At 47.1% G+C, this 19,001-nt stretch overlaps 1 long non-coding RNA gene across 1 annotated transcript in view; it reads left to right on the top strand.

The window, feature by feature from the left end:
- Window positions 1-14,798, top strand: part of LOC138527424 (uncharacterized) — a 166,625-nt gene extending 151,827 nt beyond the window's left edge. Inside the window, exon 3 of the long non-coding RNA XR_011283923.1 lies at window positions 11,658-14,798. This is a non-coding gene — a long non-coding RNA (uncharacterized lncRNA). The remainder of the gene's footprint in view (window positions 1-11,657) is intronic.
- The last annotated feature ends 4,203 nt before the right edge of the window (window positions 14,799-19,001 follow it).

The raw sequence follows: 19,001 nt of genomic DNA on the forward strand, positions 1-19,001 counted from the left end.
TCCTCAGAGTTATACTTCCTTTCCTCTCCTTCCCCCAGAAGCTCACTGTCTCCAGAGCTCTGGTTCTCTATAGGCTGGACGATTGCAACAGTCTCTTTCTAAATCTGTCTGCCTCTACTCTCTGCAACTCATCCATAACAGGACTGCGAGACTTGTCCTTGGCCTCAAGCCCATGGATCGTATCTCTCCAGGACTGAAATCTCTGCACTGGCTCCCAGTGGCTGCAACGATTAAGTTCAAAACGCTCTGCATTGTCCACAAGGCATTCTGGGGCTGGGGGCCTCAATACCTTCAACTCTCTCTTCCTAAATATCTTCCTTCTCAAGCTCTTCGCTCATCTGCCTCCAACTCCCTCAGGGTCAGTCGCTTCTCCAAGCAACAAGTTGGTGGTAGATCACTTTCTTCGGCTGGGGCCTCCCTCTGCAACAGCCTCCCTCCCTGAAACTTGAGGAGAATCATCTCCGGTTCCGGAAGCACCTCAAAACCTTTCTCTTTGCTTCTGTTTTTTCTCCTCCTCTCCCCTGCTGAATTCCTGTCTGAAACTGAAACTGCACTGGTTACCTGGTCACCCTCTGATCTCGAACCCAGGTCCCCTCCCACCAGTCACACCCCTGCACTGCCTTCCTGGCAACCCACGCACTTGCGGACAGTTCTCTGTATCCCCACAGTCCCACTACCAGCACTTGCCACCCGATGTCTGCACTTACCCACGCACTTGTGGACTGTTCTCTGATCCACACAGTGCCACTACCAGCACTTGACACCTGATGTCTGCACTTACCCACGCACTTGTGGACTGTTCTCTTATCCACACAGTGCCACTACCAGCACTTGACACCTGATGTCTGCACTTACCCCTGCACTTGCCACCAGCTGCCCGTACTTTTACTTTGTTATTTATTCTATTATCCCATGTACTGAAATATCCCCTACTCCTTCCCCGTTCCTATGCTCTTGAGCGATCTGAATGACACTTGGCCTAGTACGATCGTTGTCTGTTGTCATGATCTCTGCTTCCAAAAGGTCAGGGTTTTCCCAACTCCCTTGGAAGCAGATCCATAACCCAGGTTCCGAGTGCCAACCAGTCCCAATTGGGACCTTTTGGACCCAGTCCTGGCGCCAGTGGCACCAGGCTCATAAATATGCCCAGTCCCAGCGCTGGAAGCGCCGGGCTCATAATGCTTGGGTGGACTTACCTGCAGCAGACCATGCTGCTTACTTGCCTGCCAGTTGAGCCTCTGATCCTCTTCTGTTTGGAACTACTTTTCCTGTTGGGTGGGGCTGGAGCCACTCCCTAGATTCAGAACACTGGAACTCTTCTGGAAGGCAGGAACTCTTTTTTTACCAGGAACTCTTTTCTTACTTAGGCGTGGCTGTGGAAGGAGACACCTAAGCACTACAGGAGGCTATTTAAACCACACCCGGTGGATGAATCTTGCTTTGCGTTATTCTGCACCCTCTGCAGCAGAACGCTCATCGTGTCTTCTGCATCCGGTCCTGGGCCTAAGGAAAAAGGCTTACCATCCTGAATCCAGTCTTCAGCAACACCTATAAAGACAAGAAAGAACAGGTTAGCATTCTGGCATCTGAAAGGCAAAGGCTTACCTACTCTTCGTGCGCTCCGGAGGTCTTCACACTGCATTCCGGCATCTGAAAGACAAAAGCTTACCAACTCTTCGCACGCTCCGGAGGCCGTCGGCGCTGCATCTCGCATCTGAAAGACAAAACAAGGTGCGTTTAAAGACATTGGGGAACTTTAATACTCACGTGCCATTACTCCTTTCCACATCTAACCCAGTGGGTATCCCGGCACCTTGCAGCCGCTCCGAACTTGTACCTGCAAAATAAAAAGACAGTTAGAGCGCTTTGTGAAGCTGGTAACAAGCGCTTACTTACGTGCTTCCAGGCGCTTCTATTCATCACACGGGCTCCATCTTCAACTCACTTCAGCCCGTCATCCGCCATCGCCGGAACCCTGCAAAACAAGAGACATCATTATTAAAGACTTTAAAGACATTTGAGTTACTCGAAACTTACCGTTCGTGCAATAAACGACGGACAGCAGTCCTCTGAAGTCAAGAGGCCTGCGCTACCTATCCAGTGAAGAAACTGGCTACAGCACCCTGCCCCGAGGCAGATGGAGAGCTCGGCATTCACTTACCTAAGGTGAGAGCGTTAACCTGTGGGGGTCTACAGGAGAGGAGAAGAGGAAAGAGATAGGGACACCCCAATAACCCCAGTTCATTAACCCCGTATTTTCTATCTGCAGACATCTTACTCTGCACGTCAGGCATACAGGGCACAGAGGTCCAGCCCAAAGAGCCAATCGGGTGCTGCACATCACCTTTGAAGATACGGTAGTCGCCCAGTCAAGACCGGCGCCTCTGCGAGAATCAGGTGAGCGTTACAGAACGCAAAGCCTACCGCAAAACTCTCGCCCAGGCGCTATGGAAACCTCGGATACTGACCACCTAGCCCGGTTATTTGGGGAACTAAGGGCAGAAGTGCATGCAGCTCGTCAGGAAACGAACGCTCTAAGAAGGGAACTAATTATTTCCAAGGAGAGAACAGATGATCTTGCTAGACAATTGCTACAGTCACAAGCCGGACAGACCCCGCTACCCGCATCAGGGGCAAATCTTCCTTCAACATCCTCTATGAATCCAGTGCAGATCAACCTACCTGGGAATGTACCTCTGGCTCCGCCCGAACGATTTTCTGGTGACCCAAAGAGGTTTGCGGTATTTATCAATCAGTGCCGGTTGCACTTCTTATGCCGGCCAGCAGCCTTTCCAACTGATCAAGCTAAAGTAGCTTTTGTACTTTCGTACCTTAGTGGCAATGCGGCAGACTGGTCGATCCCTCTAGTTAATCAAGATGATCCGGTTCTCCATGATTTTCAAGCCTTTCGGCTTAGTATGGAAAAACTGTTCGCAAGACATGCACAGGGGCAGGCCTTGGACAATGAGCTTCTTTCGTTGCGACAGGGTAATCAAGACCTTTTGGCTTATATTGCATCTTTCAATAGACTAATAGTGCAAACTCAATGGCCTGAGGACAAAAGGATTACGCTGTTTTATAGAGGTCTACGTGGAGAGCTCAAAGACGTTTTAGCCCAAGTAGTGAATCCCCCACAAGACTGTTCGGATTATATAGACTTGGTCGTTCAAATAGATCACAGACTGCAGAACAGGAAGGCCGATCGTTCCAAGTTTGATGCTCGAGTATTTTCCAAACCGCCAACTCCTTCCAAAGGAGTAGACTCCGGGAAACCCATGCAAATAGGGGGTCTGAAAGGTCCTCTAACACAAAGGGAGCGGGAAAGGAGAAAACAGTTGCAATTATGCCTATATTGCGGAAACTCAGGGCACTTTCTTCGAGACTGTCCGGTGAAACCTGCCAAGAAGGCAGTAGGAGCTGCAGTTACCACAGTTACAAACTCTGAGCAGGGAAACGATCTCGCCCGACAAGAATAGAGGTCCTCTTGCCGAGCGTGAAAACCAGTTCCGTGACCTCGCATTTCGTGATACCTATGGTCCTCATTAGCCCTGATAATCCGGGTCGATTACATGCAATTGAAGCTTACGTCGACAGCGGTGCCATCGGCAATTATGTGGATCATGAAATGGTTTTGAGGATGAATCTAACTCTTTGTCCCAAGGCTGTAAAGGACGTCATTACTACGGTGGATGGTACGGAGATAGCCTCCGGGCCAGTAACGCACACCACTCAAGAGGTGACGCTAGTAAGTCAAGATGGACACCATGAGAAGATCGTGTTCGATGTGATCAAGGCCCCTCAGTTCCAGATTATTCTAGGAATACCTTGGTTAGAGAAACACAATCCTCTGATCGATTGGCGAGCAAGAACGGTCCAGTTTCCGGAATGTGTCTCTACGTGTCACCCTCCGCCTGGTGTTGCACTGGCAGCAATTTCTTCAGAGACTCCCCAGTTACCTCCCGAATACCTAGAATACCAAGATGTTTTCCGGAAGGAGCAGGCTAACTCTCTACCTCCTCATAGGTCTTATGACTGCCAGATAGACCTGATACCTGGATCTACTCCTCCTTGTAGTAGAATTTATGCCCTCACCGAGCCTGAGAACCTTCACCTTCGACAATACCTGGATCAATACCTGGCAAATGGGTTTATTCGTCCCTCCAAGTCCCCTGCCTCTTCAGCTTTGTTCTTCGTTCCAAAAAAGGAAGGAGACCTTAGAACTTGTATCGATTATCGCTCCCTGAACCAGATCACCGTTAAGAATAGATATCCGTTACCTTTGATCCCTGAACTCCTGGACCAAGTCAGAAAAGCATGCATATATACAAAGCTGGATCTTAGAGGAGCTTACCACTTGGTACGAGTAAAAGAGGGCGATGAATGGAAGACGGCCTTCCGCACCAAGTATGGGCTATTTGAATATCAGGTCATGCCCTTCGGACTTTGCAATGCCCCGGCCGCCTTTCAATATTTTATGAACAATGTCCTCAGAGAGCTCATAGATGTGTGTGTTGTTGTTTACATCGACGACATTCTCGTTTATTCTTCATCGGAATCTGAACATCGGAAACACGTGAAAATGGTCCTCGAAAGATTGCGTCAACACAAACTTTTCGCTAAGTTGGAAAAATGTGTTTTCAACGTGACTGAAGTTGAATTCTTGGGATTCATATTATCACCTGGCGGAGTGCGTATGGATTCAAAGAAGGTCGATGCAGTTCTCAAATGGCCATCACCATCCTCCGTAAAAGGTGTGCAAAGCATGTTAGGCTTCGCTAACTTTTACCGCAGGTTTATCCCCGAGTTCTCTCGAATAGTCCAGCCCATCACTGCCTTGTTAAAGAAAAACAAACGTTTTGAATGGTCTACAGAGGCGGAACAAGCTTTCCAGGATTTGAAGACTAAATTTATCTCTGCACCAATCTTAAAACACCCTCGCCCCGAACTCCCCTATATCGTGGAAACTGATGCTTCAAGCCTTGCCATGGGGGCAGTTCTATCACAAAAGGACCCGGTAACCAATCAGTTGCATCCCGTGGCATTTTGGTCCCGCAAATTCTCGCCTCCTGAAGTCAATTACACGATTACTGACAAGGAACTTCTGGCTATCAAGTCTGCCTTTAAGGCTTGGCGGCATTATCTGCTGGGGGCCCGACACACCGTTACTGTGATTACGGATCACCGAAACCTGCAATATTTGAAAACCGCAAAAGCCCAATCCTCTAGACAACTCCGTTGGGCATTATTCTTTGCCGAGTTTGACTTTATAATTACCTATCGACCTGGTACCAAGAACGGTAAAGCCGATGCCCTTTCTCGGATGGGAGTGGAAGAACACTTGATCAACCCTAAACCTGTACCAATCATTCCCGAACAAAGAATTCTGGGTGTAATCACCACAGAATCCATAGAGGAAGTTAAGGATAAAGCCAGGCAACTTGTAACTCCAGCAGACATACAGAATTGGCATCTGCAGGGAAAGGACTTTGCAGTAAAGGACAACTTATTGTATTTCCAAGAACGATTATACATACCCAGCACAGATTTACAGAAAAAAGTAATCTCTTGTTATCACGACTCTTTAATGGAAGGTCATCCCGGTATAGCCAAGACCTCAGAAAAGATCAAGCGCTACTTCTGGTGGCCGTCTTGGAAAAAAGATATCAGAGACTTTATAATGTCCTGTGGAGTATGCGCCCAAAACAAGAGTCAAAAGGAAAGACCAGCAGGCCTCTTACGCCCTATTGACATCCCACCTCGCCCTTGGCATACGCTTTCTATGGACTTCATCACCGATCTACCTCCATGCTCCGGATACAATACGATTCTAGTAATCGTGGACTTATTCTCCAAGATGGCGCATTTCATTCCGCTCAAAGGCTTGCCAACAGCAGCAACTCTGGCCCGAGAATTTCTCGAAAACATCGTCCGACTGCACGGTTTTCCTTCGGTTCTAATTTCGGATCGAGGTAGTCAATTTATTTCTCATTTTTGGCGAAGTTGCTGTCGGTCGGCTCAAATTGATGTGAGACTATCGACCAGTCACCACCCTCAGACCGACGGACAAACCGAGAGGACCAATCAAACTCTGGAACAGTATTTACGCTGCATGCTGCAACAAACTGAAAAAACTTGGAAAGATATCCTTTGGATAGCCGAGTATGCCTACAATAACTCTGTCCATTCGGGAACTGGGAAAACCCCGTTTTTTCTTTTGTACGGCAGTCACCCTCGAACCTCGGAGTTGGATCCCCTCCAAGATCTTGAAACACCAGCAGTAGACTACCTGCATTCTACAATCACCCAAGCCTTTAAGGAAGCTGTTTCTCACCTTCAAAGGGCTAAAGAACAATACAAGAAAGGAGCAGATCAACATCGGAAGGAAGCCCCTCACTATCAAGTAGGGGATCAAGTCTGGTTATCCACCAGATATCTATCTCTAAAAGGGCCACGCACATTCAACCCAAGATACCTTGGTCCCTATTCCATCACTACCATAGTAAACCCAGTAGCGGTCAAGTTGGACTTGCCCCCGCACATGAAGATAAATCCGGTCTTCCACGTCTCTCTATTAAAACCCGTGCAACCTCAAACCCGACTAACCAAATCTCCAAAACCTATCCTAGTTGATGGAGAACTCGAGTTTGAAGTCAAAAGCATTCTGGACTCCAAGATCTCCAAATCTAAACTATTCTACCTAATTGACTGGAAAGGCTACGGCCCCCAAGAGAGATCCTGGGAACCTGCTGAATATGTCCACGCTCCTCGCCTAATCAAAAGATTTCACCAAACATTTCCTGACAAGCCAAAACCCCCGGAGAAGCCCGGTTTGGGAGGGGCCTTGAGGGGGGTACTGTCATGATCTCTGCTTCCAAAAGGTCAGGGTTTTCCCAACTCCCTTGGAAGCAGATCCATAACCCAGGTTCCGAGTGCCAACCAGTCCCAATTGGGACCTTTTGGACCCAGTCCTGGCGCCAGTGGCACCAGGCTCATAAATATGCCCAGTCCCAGCGCTGGAAGCGCCGGGCTCATAATGCTTGGGTGGACTTACCTGCAGCAGACCATGCTGCTTACTTGCCTGCCAGTTGAGCCTCTGATCCTCTTCTGTTTGGAACTACTTTTCCTGTTGGGTGGGGCTGGAGCCACTCCCTAGATTCAGAACACTGGAACTCTTCTGGAAGGCAGGAACTCTTTTTTTACCAGGAACTCTTTTCTTACTTAGGCGTGGCTGTGGAAGGAGACACCTAAGCACTACAGGAGGCTATTTAAACCACACCCGGTGGATGAATCTTGCTTTGCGTTATTCTGCACCCTCTGCAGCAGAACGCTCATCGTGTCTTCTGCATCCGGTCCTGGGCCTAAGGAAAAAGGCTTACCATCCTGAATCCAGTCTTCAGCAACACCTATAAAGACAAGAAAGAACAGGTTAGCATTCTGGCATCTGAAAGGCAAAGGCTTACCTACTCTTCGTGCGCTCCGGAGGTCTTCACACTGCATTCCGGCATCTGAAAGACAAAAGCTTACCAACTCTTCGCACGCTCCGGAGGCCGTCGGCGCTGCATCTCGCATCTGAAAGACAAAACAAGGTGCGTTTAAAGACATTGGGGAACTTTAATACTCACGTGCCATTACTCCTTTCCACATCTAACCCAGTGGGTATCCCGGCACCCTGCAGCCGCTCCGAACTTGTACCTGCAAAATAAAAAGACAGTTAGAGCGCTTTGTGAAGCTGGTAACAAGCGCTTACTTACGTGCTTCCAGGCGCTTCTATTCATCACACGGGCTCCATCTTCAACTCACTTCAGCCCGTCATCCGCCATCGCCGGAACCCTGCAAAACAAGAGACATCATTATTAAATACTTTAAAGACATTTGAGTTACTCGAAACTTACCGTTCGTGCAATAAACGACGGACAGCAGTCCTCTGAAGTCAAGAGGCCTGCGCTACCTATCCAGTGAAGAAACTGGCTACAGCACCCTGCCCCGAGGCAGATGGAGAGCTCGGCATTCACTTACCTAAGGTGAGAGCGTTAACCTGTGGGGTCTACAGGAGAGGAGAAGAGGAAAGCGATAGGGACACCCCAATAACCCCAGTTCATTAACCCCGTATTTTCAATCTGCAGACATCTTACTCTGCACGTCAGGCATACAGGGCACAGAGGTCCAGCCCAAAGAGCCAATCGGGTGCTGCACATCACCTTTGAAGATACGGTAGTCGCCCAGTCAAGACCGGCGCCTCTGCGAGAATCAGGTGAGCGTTACATCTGTCTTCCCTATGTTCCCCCTCCCTTGCCTCGTTGTGCCTTGAAACACTTGTGTATAGGTACGTTATAAATGCCATATCATATCGTATCATATCATATCATATCATATCATACCGCCATTGACCTGACCAACGTTTACTGGGCAATACCTGTGAGTAGGGAAGACCAGTACAAGCTTGCCTTTACCTTCGGGGGGCAGCAATACAGGTGGACCTGAAACCCTTTGGATACATAAACTCTGGCAACAAATTTAACATCTTCCTAGATAAGGCCATGCTCAATTTGGGCGAAAGGGGAAAACTGGTATATGTTGAGTGCCTTAATCAAGAGCTCAACTGTGGAGGGACATATGGTGCAAATACGCTATGTTCTGACCCAGTTGCAGAAAGCCAGAGCAAAACTGTCCTTTCAGAAGGCACAGTGGTATAAGACTCGCGTGAACTTCTTAGGGAACAAAATCACCCCTGAGGGTCTCAGTTCCGAGGCAAAAAAGGTGGAAGCATTATAGAAATTGAAAGACATTACTAATCTGCGAGAACTAAGAAGTCTTTTTGGACTCACTATTTATAGTAGAAAGTTCATTGAATACTACGCAGAGGTCACTCAACCCTTAGTCAATTTATCAAAGGACGTCGGAAAGTGGGAGTGGGGTCCGGAACAATCACAGGCAGTAAAAAAACTAAAAAGAAGACTTTCCCAAGCCCTTTGTTTGGCTTACCCCATAAAGAACAAGGAGTTCTTTTTGGAGATGGGTTTCTAAGATACTTGCTTAACAGCGATAATATACAAAAAGCAGGACAAGGTCAACAAAGTAATCTTGTACGCGAGCAAGACTTTGTCCTCTTTGGAGTAAAAATTCAACGACTGCGAAAAGGCACTCCTGGCAACGTTGTGGGCGTTGAAGAATGACCACCCATTCATCCAGGGGAGCACATCATAGTGGAGACTCCTTACCAACCCTTGCGTTATTTACAAAGTGACCGAATCTGAACGGGGAACGTAGGTAATTCCAGAATTACTTCCTGGATTCTGTCCATACAAGGCTTTCCTGTGGATGTCATATATGGCCAAAACAAGAAGAGTCCTCTAGCGCAAGGATTGGCTGACTTACATGACTGTGCTCAAGAAAACTGTCTTGAGGAAGAAAGTCTAAGGGCAAATGACAATATGGAAGCGTACCTTACTTCCCTGCACAAAGTCTATGAGGAAGAGAGGTGTCAGGGGATACACACAGTTTATGTGGATGGGTGCTCCTACCATGTTGACAATCACAGGTAAAAAGAATTAGTGGCTGGCATTGGGAATGCTTGAGAGAATGATGCCCCAAAACCCTCTGCTGGGTACAAAATAGGTCCACAAAGTAGTCACTTGGCAGAGTTGATGGCGGTACATCAAGCCATCCTCACTGCCATGCAACACCAACTTAAAATAATTGGTCATAATGACAGACTCAGATAATGTCAGGAATGGGTTTGTGGAACACCTGATTAACTGGAAAAATCGAGGCATACTGTGTGTGAATAAAAAACAGCTCAAGCACAGGAAATTAATCCAATCAATTGAAGATCTGGTTACCTCTAATAAGATGACCATCTATTGGAAAAAGATCAGAGGTCACTCCAAAATAGAGGGACCAGACAAAACTGGAAATTATTTGGCTGACCAGTAGGCCAAAACCGGAGGCATTCACAGGGATTGCATAGAAACCGAATCCCAGTTGGGGGAAATCCAGGTCACTGCTGTCACCAGGTCCCAAACCCATGCCAATAATGAACTCTCAACTGCCCAGTGTAGTATAGAAACCTCAGATGCAGATTTGACTACTTCACAAAAAGAGGACCCAATTATTGGGACATTTTATCAACATATTGAAGACCCCGTGAATATTCCTTTGACAGAATCCGATTATATCGGGAAGGAGGATCTCTGGGTGTTGATGAAGTTTTCCAAAATGTTGCGAATCCAAGACTGTTTGTTGGTACGGAGATCCATATCTGAATGTGACCAGTGGGTGGTACCTACCTCATTCCGAAGCCTGATGTTAAGTCACAGGCATGACGCGGCCACAGCCCGTCATAGGGGGTTTCATACAACATTAGAAATCTTGAGCAAGGTCGCATATTGGCCAAACAGGGGCCAGAACCTTTACATCTACTAAAAGGGGCGTCTGGTGTGTGCTCAGTTTCAGCCGAGTTCTCTCACACACACAGCTCCCCTACAGAAAAGGGGAATGATGATGCCTTGGTCAGATTTGCAAGTCGATTTCATCAGGCCAGTGATTTTCTCCTCTTGAGGAAACAAGTACATGTTGACCGTAACATGCTTGTTTACAAAGTGGGTAGAATGTCTTCCGGCCCCGAATTGTAAGGCAGAGACAGCTACCGCACTAATGGTCAATCATATCTTCTCGTTTCGGCCTTCCCCAAAGGATTGAGTCAGACCAAAACAATTTTCTTCCAGCAAGGTGATGACCAAGAAGTGGGAGATTTAAGGGGTAAAGAGAAAACTCCACATTGCCTACCACCTAGCCTCGAGCGGCCGAGTTGAGAGGTACAATAAAACGATTGTGGGCATCTTGAAGAAGTTTGTGGTGTAACACTTTGGGACACCTGATTACCGCTTGTCCTAATGGCCATTATTTCCACGCCGTCTTCTGCAACCAAAAAGTCTCCATTTGAACTCATGACTGCACAAAAATGGTGCTACATCAGCATCTGCACTACAGAAGTCAAGAGCAGACCCTGATGAAAGTGTTCACTAGCCATGAGTACATTGAGAATTATGGAAACACCTTCAGCACACTTTTGTGTACGCTCAGCGCAATTTAGAAAAGTTGGCAGAAGGAATTCAAGTCTACTATGACTTAAAAACTACCAAGAAGGAGTAAGAAATAGGAGCCAGGTTCTACCTGTACAATTTCAAACGTAACCAGACCAGGGAGCCGAAGTTCCTCCCCTCTTGACGCGGTGCACATGAAATTGTCGATAAAATCTCACCTGTCGCATTTAAGATCTGCATCCCTAAAGGAGAACATACAGTAGAGAAATGGGTCCATATCAATCAGTTGAAGAGCTGTCACCCCAGACAAGCACTACGACTGATTGAAGAGCAAAGTGAGCGTAGAGCCCAGGAACCATCTGAAGAATGAAAGGAAAGAAGGGAGACCCGGATGGAGAATATCACACATGTACAGGCAGTAAAACAATTCATACTTATAAGGAATTTACCAAAATTAGAGAAAGATAATGTTGTTGAATGGTGCGTATCAAGTGAAATGAATGTTAACATTTGGTTGCAATTTATAAACTGTTGTTTGTTGCCAATGTGTATGTCGATAATACCAGGGAAAGAAGTACTGTATAAAATACTTAACCTCTCTATCACTCTCGGCAGATTCAATAACTCCTTACCTTCACCGCTTGGCGGTAGGAGTTTTCAAAAAGCAAGGGGATCCAGGACCACACCCCAGAATCCGGAAAGAGTGGAGTGCAGACCAGAGCACCACTCCATCGGGACAGGAGAAAGAACGGAAGTGCTCCAATGAGGATGTTCATGGAATGAGCCAAAGCAAAAAGATAAAACAAAAATCCCACTCTCTCTTGCTGATTTCTACGGGTCAACCAAGTCAAAGGCCCAGGGGGAGGGGGCTTGTGGATTAAAAAGACAGCCCCAGAATGTCCAAGATAGAGAGGCCATGCCAGGCCATACGAGGAGAGCAAAGCTGGCTTGTGCAACACCCATTGAAATATGCAGGCCAGTCCAATGCACTACTTTTCCAACATGAGGCCTAGTGAATGAGCGATAATGGGCCTCCCTCCATTTTGTTAGAATGTACAGGCACTCAGCTAAAGAAGAGTGTGACTCAGAACTGTAATATTACTAGCATTGTCCAATGGACACCAAAAGAAAAAGACATGTGTCATTGCAGATACTGACTTTGTGTAAAAAGCGAACATGCCCACTTTGACAGATTCAAAACTGCAAGAGTGCACATGGAAAGAAAAGATACATTGTAAACACTGGGTATTTGGAAGCTAAAAAGAAGGAATGATGCCTTACATTTTAGAAATAAAGTCAAATGACAGTCTGCGTTTTCAGGAATAAAGAGACATAATTTCATAATATAAAATGGCAGCATGTAAAGGGAAAGGCCTATTTCACGTTTGCATAAATGAACAGTGGTTTTCTATGTTAACTGTGGTCTATCTGTGTGCAAGGAATCAAGAAGGAATATACTTCTGTTCTAATATAGTAGAAAAGAAAGATGGTCTTTATGAACAACAGGCCTAAGTGTAATCCAAAATCCAATATGGTAAGCATATTGTGCAATGTAAAAGGTTATTCTTGTAAAAGTATGCGTGTAACTGGCTGCTGCTGTTTTTCTCCATGTAGCTGAACTGGTTGTATCTGAAACTGTGACCCCCCCCCCCCACCCAGACCTTTGGGCTGGGCTTATCAAGTAAACAGGCTTGGAGCTTCAGTTAAAAATATAAGAAATGTTGCAAGAGAGATCGGGACTTCAGGAGTTTACAGATAACATGACCAACAGAAATTACCCTTATGGTCAAACCTCCCCATAAATTGTGTATTAGCTCAGAGCAAAGACCTTTGAAGCTCAGGAGGGGAGGGCAGAATCACATGCACTGAAAAGCCAGATGTCCCAGTCATGTGGTTTGGAGAAAATGATATTGCTTGGTTTTGATCTGAAGTGAAACTAGGAGCACCTATTATACAGTGCCATTGATTAACATTTGACTCCTTTTTCCCTAATAAAAGAAAATTGTGCGTCCCAGTGAGCCCAGCCCGGATTCATATTAAAGGGTATAAAGAGCCCGTAGGGACCATATAAATAAATATGTAATTTGTGTGATGGATGTAATTTAAGTTATGATACAAATTATGATTCTGCCATTTTCATACATCTGGAAAAATTGATAGAGTGATAAACGGTGAAATTAATATTGGAAGTTTGTAGTGTCAGAGTTGTAAATATTATGGCGCACCCACAAAGTGCGTAAAACTATAGCTCCACCGAGGAAGAGTGCTGCCAACATAAAATTAGTATTGCCTGACGCGCCATAAAATCCAGAATCCAAAAATATATAGATTCATGAAGTTATTTGAAAAATTTGCATAGCTGCCATGTTGTTAGATTTCCACAACCCAAAAAGGTAAAAACCCACTTGTCATTTTGGGATGACAAATCTTTCTAATCCCTCAGCTTCCATAACCCAGACCTCCCAACTTCTGGTCCTATCAGCAGACAGTGGGCGTCTTGGTGGGAGATGAAGGGAGAGTGCTAGCCAATCCTTAACGTGGGAATTATGATAATGTAGGAGTGTCATCAGCCTTATAAGAGCTCAATTTTCCATCAGAAAAAGGTTTTTCCACTTTTTTCCTGGAGGTAGTCTACTGCCGGACTCTTGCGAGGAACAACTAGCAGAGAGGCCTCAATCCTTGCATTGGAGACAGTAACAGGGAAATCTAGACGCTAGCTGAGACCCCCATCTGAGGAGCCGGAGGAAGTCTTGGGTCAGGGGAAAAGCCTTCACTGAAGCCCTTGACCAGACATGTGATGTCCTTAGAGGAACCCTGCTGTTTCCCTAGATGCCACATAATCAAGGCCTCCCATGTAAGTAGATATATCCCAAAGCCATCAAAAGTGTGGGGGCTGGAGGAAATGCCAGCCTTAATCTCCATCTCGCATAGCGGATAGGGGGTGGTACTGGGAAGACCCTTGGCACATTTTATTAAATACAATTCAAATTAATGCCATTAAAGAAAATCCGTCCTATCCATTTAAATTGAATTGTGTTGGGAACCGCCTGCCTTAATCCATTCCATTAAATTGTGGGGAGGGGGGCAGCTGTGTAGATCCAAAGCACATTGAATTGAAGGTAAAACAATTAATTCCCATACAGAAAATCACAGGATGAGTGTTGTCAGAGTTCGGAACTAACAAAGTTCATGCCCAGTGTGTTAGAGCCGGTATAGACAATAAAGACTTGGGTGACTGCCCTTCTGAAACCCCTGACTTCTGTACAGAAGGCAGGGTATTGAATCAAAAAAGAAGTAATCCTAAAAAGCTACCTTTCAAGTGAATGGGGAGGAGTTAAAGCAGAATTTCCCATTTATTCCTGTGAATTCCAAACCAGAATCCCCAAAGCAATGCATGTCCTTTGAATGTGTATTGAAAACCTTGCTTTTCAGATGAAAGCCCAAAACGATTTTCCCATTGAGTTTCTTTCTCAAACATTGCCCTGCTAAAAATAAAGCCAAAATGATTTTCCCATTGAGTTGCTTTCTCAAACATTGCCTTTCTCAAAATAAAGCCAAAACAATTTTTCCATTGTATTGTGAATGTTTTGTATTGGTTAATTTGGAATTAAATCTGATGTAAGTTGTGACTGCATATGTCAAAATTCTACCTGTGTTTTTTTAATAACGGAAAGTAATTTGGAGTTGTGATATGGTGTAGTGCAACAATACTGGTGGTTGAGGTTTTGGTTGCTATTTCATTTTGTCAAACCCTAAATAAATATATATATTCTTACTGTACACCAGCCTGGTTCCTAGCTCATTGGTGGCAGGGGGGGGGTTTGTTGGGGTGGTGCGAGACGGGTTGGAGGCCTCACTAAAGTTGTATCTGTATAAGTGCTTTGGGTGCATGCCACCTTGCTTCGGGGAAAAAGGAACTCCCTGAGTTAAGAGTGAATTTCTGATTAATCACGGCACATTGGGTGAAAAGTCCTGCTTACCTTAGCACTATCCGCGGCAAACCCAGAGCGGTGGTGTGCCGGCCAGTACTTCTGGAGGTCCTTCTGAAGAACCCTGGTGTAGAAGTTGCTCCTCTTCTTACTGGAACTGGACCTTTAAGTCCCTATCTTTGCTGATTCAAATGCGACGGTGCACAGATGGAACGTCAGGGGGCTAAATGGGTACATAAAACAGAATACAATTTACAATTCCCTGAGACAGGGAAGGATTTCAATAGCAATGCTCCAAGAGACGTATTTTAATAAAGACAGGCAGGATGCAATGCTGCAAAGGTGGGCAGGGAATGAATAAGGAACGACATACAGCACATATGCCAGAGGGGTGATGTGACCTATGCTGCAGTGACGAATGGAGGGAGGAAGAATTGGCCAGCTCTCCCAATGGAATCAGAGGTGGATGCACTATTGGCTAAACTGTATGAGGTGGCTGTCGCCGCTGGTATGGTCTCACAGTTGTATAAGACGCTACTAGCTTTTGGTAGCAAAGGGAAAATACGGATCAAGGCCGCATGGGAACAGGACTTGGGTGCTTTCCTTGAGGAACAGACATGGACAAGGGCACTGATATACTCTCAGAAGGACACACGGAATGCTAGGTTTAAGTTGACACAGTACAACTTGTTACACAGGCTTTACCTAAATCCGGCACGAATGGCTAGGATATTTCTGGAACATGCTTCGGCTTGCTATAGGTGTAACAAGGATAAACTATGGCTACAACATGTCAGTGACCGGTAAAACAGGAATATTGGAGGGCGATATACGACAAGCTGGCCGATGTGACAGGCTACCCTTGTACCCCAGAGGTGTGCTTGCTTGGCTTGTACCCCTGGGGAGGAAATAGAATCATGAAGCATGTGTTGAGATTTGTCAACCTAGTGTTTGTGTTTGCGATGTGCAGAATTGCAATAGCGTGGATGGATAGGGAAGGACTCAAGATAGACAAGGGTTGCAGGATCTTAAAAGGTAGACTCAGGCGGAAAAAGGAAGTGTGGTTGAAATCTAGGGACAGGAAAAATTAAATGGGAGATTTACCAGGTTACTCCTTACTCCTAGTCCATAGTCCCCTTTCCTCCATACTTATGGGACATCTCTCCGTCCTGTGGGACGGGACCGGAGCACTTTGTAAAAAGCATTAAAATTTCTTTAAAAAATGTGTCCCTCCTCTCTTTCCTGCACGGGGCCCGGCACGTGGCCGTAACCCCGTCCACCTTGGCTCCGCCCCACGCATCTCCCATCAGTCCTTTTCTATCGCAGGGTCAAAGACCCATTAGCAATAACAGAGGAACCTTATTAGAGGGGACGGCGGGCGGGCGTATGGAGGAAAGGGGACTATGGACTAGGAGTAAGGCGGTCACTACGGTGAGTAACCTGGTAATACTCCTACGTCCCGTCCCCTTTCCTCCATACTTATGGGAGAGATTCCCAAGCACTCTTTACAGGAACTATGGGTGGATGGAAATACCCCTTACTGAAACAGGTTCTTCAGCACAGCCTGGCCAAACTGAGTGTCAGTTCGAGAGCTCATATCGAGGCAGTAATGCTTACAGAAAGCAGATGGGGAGGCCCAAGTAGCCGCTTTAGCGATGTACTCCCAGGGAACATACTTCTGAAAAGCAACCGCGGCTGCCTTGGCCCGCACCAGGTGTGCGTGAATACCTTTAGGTGGTCTCAGCTTTTGGACGGTGAAAGACTCCGTGATACAGGCGGCAATCCATCTGGAAATAGATGCCTTAGACGCCGGCCTGCCCTGAGGGTTACCGAAGGTCACAAAAAGTTGGGAAGAACTCCTAAGCTCAGAAGTCCTGTTCAGGTAGAACTTAAGAGCTCTTTGGACATCCAGGCAGTGCAGAACCCTTTCCGCCTCCGAGGCATGGTTCGGAAAAAAGACAGGAAGGGAAATCAACTGATTCAGATGGAATTCGGTCACTACCTTTGGTAGGAAAGCTGGGTTTGTCCGAAGGACTACCTTGTCCTTGTGAAAGACCAAGAAAGGATGCTCCACCAGCAATGCCTGGGGCTCACTCACTCTCCTCGCTGACGTAACGGCGACCAGAAAGGACACTTTCCAGGACACATACTTGAGGTCAACCGTAGCCATTGGTTCAAAGGGTTTATGGCACAGTGCCGTCAGGACTACATTTAGGTCCCAAGGCGGGTGCGGGCTACGAACCGGAGGGTAGATGCGTGTCAAGCCAGCAAAATGTCTCATCATCTTTGGTTAGTTAGAGAATAAGAACACCGGTCTGTAGAGAGGTAAGCGGAAAATGCTGAGAGATAAGTCCTGCAAGACAGTACATGAACCCCTGACTCTGCTAGGGAGGATACAAAGGACAGCACCGTGTCAATCGTTGCCACCCTCGGGTCCAATTCTTTCTCCAAACACCAATGACAGAACCTGAGCCATTTACTCTTGTATTGGGATCTGGTCGAGGGTTTCCTGGCTGCCTGGATAATGCGCATGTTATCCGCAGACAAGCCCAAACACTCTAGAGACTTGAACTCAGGCACCATGCCGCTAAGCTGAGCGATTGTGGGGACAGGTGCCACATCTGTTGTTCCCCTTGGTGAAGAAGATTGGGAGTTACTGGTAACCTGATCGGCGGACACACCGACAGGTGTTGAAGTTCTGAAAACCAAAACCTGGCTGGCCACCACAGAGCTATCAGTAGAAGAGAACAGTTGACAGAGCTCTTCAAGTTCCAAATTGTTCGATGAACTAGGGGGAGAGGCGGGAAGGTGTAAGCTCTCATGTTGTGCCATGGAATCTCGAAAGCGTCCCCAAGAGAGGAGGCTCCCAGCCCACCTCTGGAGGAGTACTGAAGAAGCTTCTTGTTTACCGCCGTGGCGAAGAGGTCCACCTCCGGTGAGCCCCAACGCTAGAAAATCCATGGGAGGATCTCCACCTTCAACTCCCACTCGTAGCTGACCAGTGTCCGCCGGCTGAGGGCATCCGCGGTGACATTCAGCTGGCCCGGTATGTGCACTCCAAGCAGCCAGACCCCATGAAGCACGGCCTACTCCCAAATCTGGATGGACAGGTCCACGAGAGGGGGAGACTTCGTTCCCCCTTGCTTGTTTATGTAATACATTGATACCACATTGTCCGTTCTTATGCGGACCACTTTGTTGACAATGAGCGGTCTGAACGCCTTGAGCGCCAGAAAGATCGCCAGAAGCTCCAAATGATTTATGTGCAGGAGCTTATCCTGAGGCGACCAGAGGTCCGAGACCTGAAGAAGATCTAAAGTCGCACCTCACCCCAAAAGGGAGCAGTCTGTCGTGATCGTCACCATGGGGCTTGGGTCCTGAAACCCCGCGCCCACTGACAGGTTGCTGAGAGATGACCACCAGTCCAGGTCCACTCTGATAGAATCCGGAAACATTATCCGATTGGAATCCGGGTCCACAGCCTGACGCCAGGAACTCCGAAGAGCCATCTGGGTCCGTCTCATTTTGAGACGAGCAAGAGGAAGAGCCAGTACGCACGAAGCCATGAGGCCTAGAAGCCTCTGGAACCACCAGGTCGACATGCTCTCTGCCATTCTGTCCCCGGTCAGATACGCTCGGCAGTCGATCGTGTTCCAACGAAAACCCAGGAAAGTCAGGTCCTGTGAGACCGTCATGGAGGATTTCCGCCAGTTCACCGACAGCCCAATATGGAACAGGAGCTGAAGGAGAGACTGGAGGTTGCCCGCTGCTGCCAATGGACAAGGGCTGCGAAGGAGCCAGTCATCCAAATAGGGATACACATGGATACCCTGGAGACGAAGATAGGCCGCAATCAACCAACATCATCTTCGTGAAGACACGCGGTGCCAAGCTGAGGCCAAAAGGAAGCACCCGAAACTGGAAGTGCTCCTCTCCCAAAGAGAAGCGGAGGTATCTCCTGTGTGGATTCCAAATCAGGATATGCATGTACGCAACCTGAAGATCCACCACGCTGAGCCAATCACCCATC

The sequence above is a fragment of the Ambystoma mexicanum genome, chromosome 14 (assembly GCF_040938575.1).
Source record: "Ambystoma mexicanum isolate Mex_15411 chromosome 14, UKY_AmexF1_1, whole genome shotgun sequence".
Classification (NCBI taxonomy): domain Eukaryota; kingdom Metazoa; phylum Chordata; class Amphibia; order Caudata; family Ambystomatidae; genus Ambystoma; species Ambystoma mexicanum.